Raw genomic sequence first — 6826 nt, 5'->3', positions numbered from 1 at the left:
AATGCCCACCAATGACAGATAAAGAAAATGTGGTACATATACACTATGAAATACTATGCAGCCACTATAAAGAATGAGGTTATGTCCTTTGCCGGGACATGGATGGACCTGGAGGCTATTATTCTCAGCAAACCAATATAGGAACAGAAAACCAAGTACCATATGTTCTCACTTATAAGTGGGAGCTAAACAATAAGAAATTATTAACACACTGCCCTCCTACCATCAACCATGACACTCCTCTCCGGGATCACCACAGCCTTCCACCCCGGCTTTGCTGCCACAGCCTCTGCCAGAGCCAGCTCCTGGTGGACCCATGTGGAAATGGGACCTCCAGATCCCATCCTGGGAGTCACTGAAGCCTTTAAGAGGGACACCAATAACAAAACGATGAATCTGGGAGTTGGGATGATAATGGGAAGCCTTATGTACTGCCTAGCATGCTCAAGGCAGAGGCCCAGATTGCAGCAAAAAATTTGGACAAGGAATCTCTGCCCATTGGGGGACTGGCTGAATTTTGCAAGGCATCTGTAGAACTAACCTTGAGTGAGAATAGCAAAGTCTTGAGAAGTGACTGGTTTGTCATTGTGCAGACAATGACAACAATGTGCAGACAATGACAATTTCTGGAACTGGGGCCTTAAGGATCGGAGCCAGTTTTCTGCAAAGATATTTTAAGTTCAACTGAGATGTCTTTCTACCCCAAACAAGCTGGATAAATCACACACCGATCTTCAGGGACACTGGCAGGCAGCTACAATCTGCAAAGATATTTTAAGTTCAACCGAGATGTCCTTCTACCCCAAACAAGCTGGGTAAATCACACGCCCATCTTCAGGGACACTGGCAGGCAGCTACAATATTATCAGTATTATGACCCCAAGACTTGCGGTTTTGACTTCATAGGCGCTGTGGATGACATTTAAAATATACCAGAGAAAAGTGTTCTTCTCCTGCATGCCTGCACCCACAATCCCATGGGAGTGGACCTGCATCCAGAACAGTGGAAGGAAATAGCAACAGTGGTGAAGAAAAGGAATCTCTTTGCGTTCTTTGACATGGCCTACCAAGGCTTTGCCAGTGGTGATGGTGATAAGGATGCCTGGGCTGTATGCCACTTCATTGAACAGGGCACTAATGTTTGTCTCTGCCAATCACATGCCAAGAACATGGGCTTATATGGTGAGCATGTAGGAGCCTTCATTGTGGTCTGCAAAGATGCGGATAAAGCCAAAAGGGTAGAGTCACAGTTGAAGATCTTGATTAGTCCCATGTATTCCAACCCTCCCCTACATGGGGTCCAGATTGCTTCTACTGTTCTGAACACCCCAGGTTTGTGAAAACAATGGTTGTAAGAAGTGAAAATCATGGCCGACTGCATCATTAGTATGTGGACTCAGCTGGTCTTCAACCTCAAGAAGAATGGTTCAACTCACAACTGGCAACACACCAATGACCAAATTGACATGTCTTGTTTCATAGAGCTAAAGCCTGAACAGGTGGAGTGGTTGACCAAGGAGTTCTCCATCTACATGACAAAGGACCATCACATCCCTGTGGCAGGGGTCACCACTGGCAACATGGGCTACCTTGCCCATTCTACTCACCAGGTCACCAAGTAATGCCCCTGGTTGAGGAAACAGGGACAACCTTTCTGTCTTCAGCCTCTGCTATTGGGAGCTTCACACAGAGGATGAGAAAGGGTGGATGGTGGTGAGTGGATCATTTCTTTCAACCACCGTGTGTAACACTCAGTGATTGAATGTTTCTCAGAAAAGAATATGTAGTGACACAGGGCAGAGGCATTCGTGGCTGGCATCTGGAACACTGTGGCTCTAAGCCAAACTCTCCCCTGTCCTTTTATCTCCAACTTTTCTCAAAGAGTTTACATGGGAAAGAAAGTCATCAAACCAACAAACCTGCCAATTATGCCATTGCAATATTTCAGAAGCTTTAACTGAAGTGTCAGGTTCCTCATGAGAAATAGCACACATTAGAGGCTTTGAGAGAAGACCTAGCTCTGTCATGAACAGTCGGCCTCATGTCTGTCCTCCCATCGAGGAGCAACCTTATCAACAGAACGCATTGAAGAAATTATGTTTTATAAAAACCAATGAATCTGCTGCCACTACAGCAAGGAAAATAATGTGGTTTCCTGTCGTATTTAAGAAAAAGAGAAGGCTGTCTTTTCTCCCTTGTCATTGCTGTTCTTTCCCTTTTGCACAAAGATTTTTAACTAATGCAGATTTTCATCGCATTCTACTGCTTGACTGACAATCAACTCCATCCTGTTGGGATTTATTTAAGAATAAAGAACATAATGTTCTTTTTTTCTTTTTTCTTTCTTTTTTTTTTGTTTTTTTGAGATGGAGTCTTGCTCAGTTGCCCAGGCTGGAGTGCAGTGGTGCAATCTCTGCTCACCGCAAGCTCCACCTCCCGGGTTCACGTCATTCTCCTGTCTCAGCCTCCCGAGTAGCTGGGACTACAGGTGCCTGCAACCGCGCCGGGCTAATTTTTTGTATTTTTAGTAGAGATGGGGTTCCACTGTGTTATCCAGGATGGTCTTGATCTCCTGACCTTGTGATCTGCCAGCCTCAGCCTCCCAAAGTGCCGGGATTACAGGCGTGAGCCACTGCGCCTGGCCCAAGAACATAATTTTCTGCTGATGCCATACCCTCACCTTTCTCAGCAAAGAATAGTGGAGAGTAGATAACTGTACTTTATCTTGGCATCCTCTTGAATGATTGTGTAATCTTCTCTGGTTGGGATGTTGTCTCTGCCCAGTTGGATCTCCTCCCTTTGTTGAATGTGGTTGTGCAGTCATTCATCTCACGCTGTGAGTCCAGCGGTGCAGGGTGGTGCCAGGAGAGATATTCTAGATTTTATGTGCTGCCAGCAGGATTCAGGCTTCACCTACTGGAAGGAATCATCACCTGCTCTAATCATGTAGGCTTATTGCAGCCTGGTTTCTCTGTTACAATAAAATTACTGTAGATGCCCCCCTCCAAAAAAATTATGAACACAAAGAAGGAAAGAACAGACACTGGGGTCTATTTGAGGGTGGAGGGCAGGAGGAGGGAGAGGAGCAGAAAAGATAACTATTGAGTACTGAGCTTAATAGCTGGGTGTTGAAATAATCTAAGCAAACCCCTGTGACATGAGTTTACCTGTGTAACAAACCTTCACATGTGCCCCCAAACCTAAAATAAAAGTTAAAAATAAAAAACAAGAAAGAAAAGTGAGTGTGCAGGGCACACTAGATACTATACACCTTGAGCTGAAGGCTTCTGTCATTTTTGACTGTCCAACATCTTGTAAATGTACTCTATATTTTTATTGTTCCCCTATTATGATGGTTCCCTTTGTTAGAAGTGCTGGCATGTTATCTAGAGTCCACCAAGTGGACCTGCAATTTTGGAGTGAGTCATGTGAGAAAACAGACTGGGTAAAGATGCCAGTGGCTTGGTTTAGGGGTCCATGGTGGAAGCACTGTTACAGAGTGAGTTTCCTCTGGGAATAGTTTTTGGAAAATCAGTCATAAGCTTATTTCTCCAGCTCACTGAGCTACTTAATATCCCATAATATATTTTTTTCTGCTTAAACTAGCCAGAGTAGGTTCTATTTTTGCAACAGATACCTATCTGACATTTTGTGGGCTCTAGATAACCTTTGTAGGTCTTGACTTTACACTTGCCCCTCATCCCTCACTGGTTATTGAGTGTATCATGTAGTAGAGGGATCAGTCATATATAACTCACGATATAAAGCAGAGCACAAGTTCATTATCTCCCTCCACCCTGTTATTGTTGATTCAGAGGAGATCATTTTTCCTTACTGCCAGATGGAAACTCCAGTGGATCCCAAGTCTTTTCTATTTAGGACATTTAAAATAATAAGTACAGTATGAAGTTAGTAACTAGAATTATTTTTTAAATTTATTTATTTCAATTTTGTGGGTATATAGTAGATGTATATATTTATGGGGTGCACGAGATGTTCTGATTCAGGCATGTAATGAGTAGTAATCACATCATGTAAAATGGGGTATCCATTCTCTCAAGCATTTATCCTTTGTGTTACAAGCAATCCAATTAGACTCTTTTAGTTATTTTAAAATGTACAGTTAAATTATTACTGACTATAGTCGCCTTGTTGTGCTATCAAATACTAGATCTTATTTGTTCTTTCTATTTTTTTGTACCCATTAACCATCTCCAACTTTGCCTCAAACCCCCACTACCCTTCCCAGCCTCTGGTAACCATGCTTCTACTCTTTATCTCCATGAGTTCAATTGTTTTGATTTTTAGATCTCACAAATAAGTGAGAACATGAAATTAGAATTATTATTAAACAGATCTCAAAATGTGACTTAGTTGCGTATCTTCTCCTCCTCTCTCTGTATCAGCCTGTTTCAGCCTGGAAGCCTCTAGTGGGAAGCAGGGATGTGATTGGTTGCTTCTTATTCTGATCTTCTTTCTTACCCCAGGACTTGCTGACTAGGGAGTATAAAACGGATAGAAAAAGCATCAGTTGAATTGAGTGAACAAAGTCAATTTAAACATGGCAGATGTTTAAAGCAGAATCTTCCAAGAAGCTATTTTCTGGATCTTTGGAAGCTATGATAAGGCCTCTCAGGCTTCAGTTTCCTTGTCCTTAGCAGACGCTTCTCTAATGTAGATGGTCACTTACGCCTCCTGTAGCTCCTGATAATGTAATATTCATCTCCAGGTTTTTGCTGCTGAGGTTCTTCTGCCTCTTTAGGTGGCCATATAGGATAAGCCCCCAAGGCTCTTTCTTACACATGGTTCCCATCACCATCCCTTACCCTGACAAACTGCAGTAGTGTTGTTCCATCTCAATATAACGGCACATGCCCTGTTTCAGCCACAGGGACCATTAGCCCACATTTTGTATTAAGATTCTCATCAGGCCTCAAACCAAAACCCTATGTCTTTCAACTATAATGGTCATATATTAAGCTCTCCCAGCAGTCCACAGAAGCCAAAAACCCTCCTATGTGTAAGATGAGGTGGCAGGCATCCCTTTCTAACATCTTGATATAACAATAAAAGACAGGTATATGTTTTGTTAAAAATAAAGTGCTTTGAAAATCCAGTAAACTGAATTCAGCAAACCCATATGCATGGGTAGTAAGCTAGTGATTGGGGATACAGAAATGAAGAAAACATAGCGTTTGCTCCCTGCATAGCAGATTTGTAATTGCAAACAAATAGTTGCAGAATGGCATGTGTCAGGGAGAAACAGTCGCATAAATCACCTGCTAGAATGATTTAGCCAGAGGAGAAGATTCTTAAGAATGAGTAATAATATTTTTAAAGGAAAATAAACCATATTAACTAAATGGGAAATGCCTGGATGAATGAGATTGACAGGAAAATATGGGAAATTCTGAAATAGAGAGAGACTATGCTAGGAATTTGGCTCATTGAGGAGGGAGTTTCCTTTCAGTTTGCTGCACAGCAGTTTTAGGTTGTGACATCTTGTCCTGAGGATACACCTTAAGTGATATCTGGGAGACTCATGGCTTCAGACATCTACATATTTTATTTGGCTTCAAGTATCTATGTAAGTTTTTGACTGAGAACATCAGTGAATATTGACAAGACTTTTGCTTCTTTAACATTCTCTCAGGGAATGCAAAAGCTAAGCACTAGAAATTCCTTAATGGATAGAATTATTTTCCTTGGATCAGTGTCTCAGGATTCTGAATTCAGGAATCAGGAGACTTAACAGTTATATTAACCCTAGTAAGGTCAGAGCCTTCATCAAAGGAGAGGCCAGAAGTGAGGTCAGAGGGAAACCTTGTGAAGAAATAATGCTGGCCGGGCGCGGTGGCTCAAGCCTGTAATCCCAGCACTTTGGGGGGCCGAGACGGGCGGATCACAAGGTCAGGAGATCGGTGAAACCCCGTCTCTATTAAAAATACAAAAAACTAGCTGGGTGAGGTGGCGGCGCCTGTAGTCCCAGCTACCCGGGAGGCTGAGGCAGGAGAATGGCGTGAACTCGGGAGGCGGAGCTTGCAGTGAGCTGAGATCCGGCCACAGCACTCCCACCTGGGTGACAGAGCGAGACTCCGTCTCAAAAAAAAAAAAAAAAAAAAAAAAAAGAAATAATGCTGTGCTCAATTTACACAGGTCTTTAAAATAATCAAAAGGAATATTTGTTATTTCATTTTCTCCTTACAACATGCCTGCAAGATAGGTAGAGACCAGGATTACTTTTTTAAAATTCTGAGTAAGTCAACAATAAAGCTCACAATCTACTGGCCCCAAGTCTAGAGCATCTGCAAGAGACCTTACAATAAATGGAATGACTTAAAATAAATGGAATAAACAGGAATTACTAAGGATTATACCTGCAAATTCCTTCCTCTCCTTTTAATCCCCTCCACCTAGTCACCATTTCGGTGCCAAAGTTTTAAAATGAAGCTCAACAAATAGAATAAAGAAAGTAATTTTATATTGGTAAAAGGCATAATTAACCTTAAAGACAAACATATGGAATCTCTAGGCACAGATAAATATATAAACAAAATATACAGAAAAAAATTATCAAAAATTCAGAGAAAACAGAAATACAGTCAGGGTGAGATATTTTAGATGTCACAAGCAGTCTACAACACTTAAAACATTAAAGAAAAATCTGAGCCTTGCTTTCATCATCTGTAAAACAGGGTTAATATTTACTATCAAATATGTTGAGGTTAATAGGGTTACTATCAAGTATTTGGGAACACATATGTAAGGCACCAAGTACAACAGTTGTCATGAGTATGTACTCAATACACAGTACTTCTAAAAAAGT

At 41.6% G+C, this 6826-nt stretch overlaps 1 pseudogene; it reads left to right on the top strand.

Moving 5' to 3' along the window:
• The first annotated feature begins 219 nt into the window (after positions 1 to 219).
• Positions 220 to 1622, top strand: LOC117075186 (annotated as a pseudogene).
• The last annotated feature ends 5204 nt before the right edge of the window (positions 1623 to 6826 follow it).

The sequence above is a fragment of the Trachypithecus francoisi genome, unplaced genomic scaffold (assembly GCF_009764315.1).
Source record: "Trachypithecus francoisi isolate TF-2019V2 unplaced genomic scaffold, Tfra_2.0 Lachesis_group5, whole genome shotgun sequence".
In the NCBI taxonomy this organism is placed as follows: domain Eukaryota; kingdom Metazoa; phylum Chordata; class Mammalia; order Primates; family Cercopithecidae; genus Trachypithecus; species Trachypithecus francoisi.
This window is presented reverse-complemented; position numbering and strand designations above follow the sequence as displayed.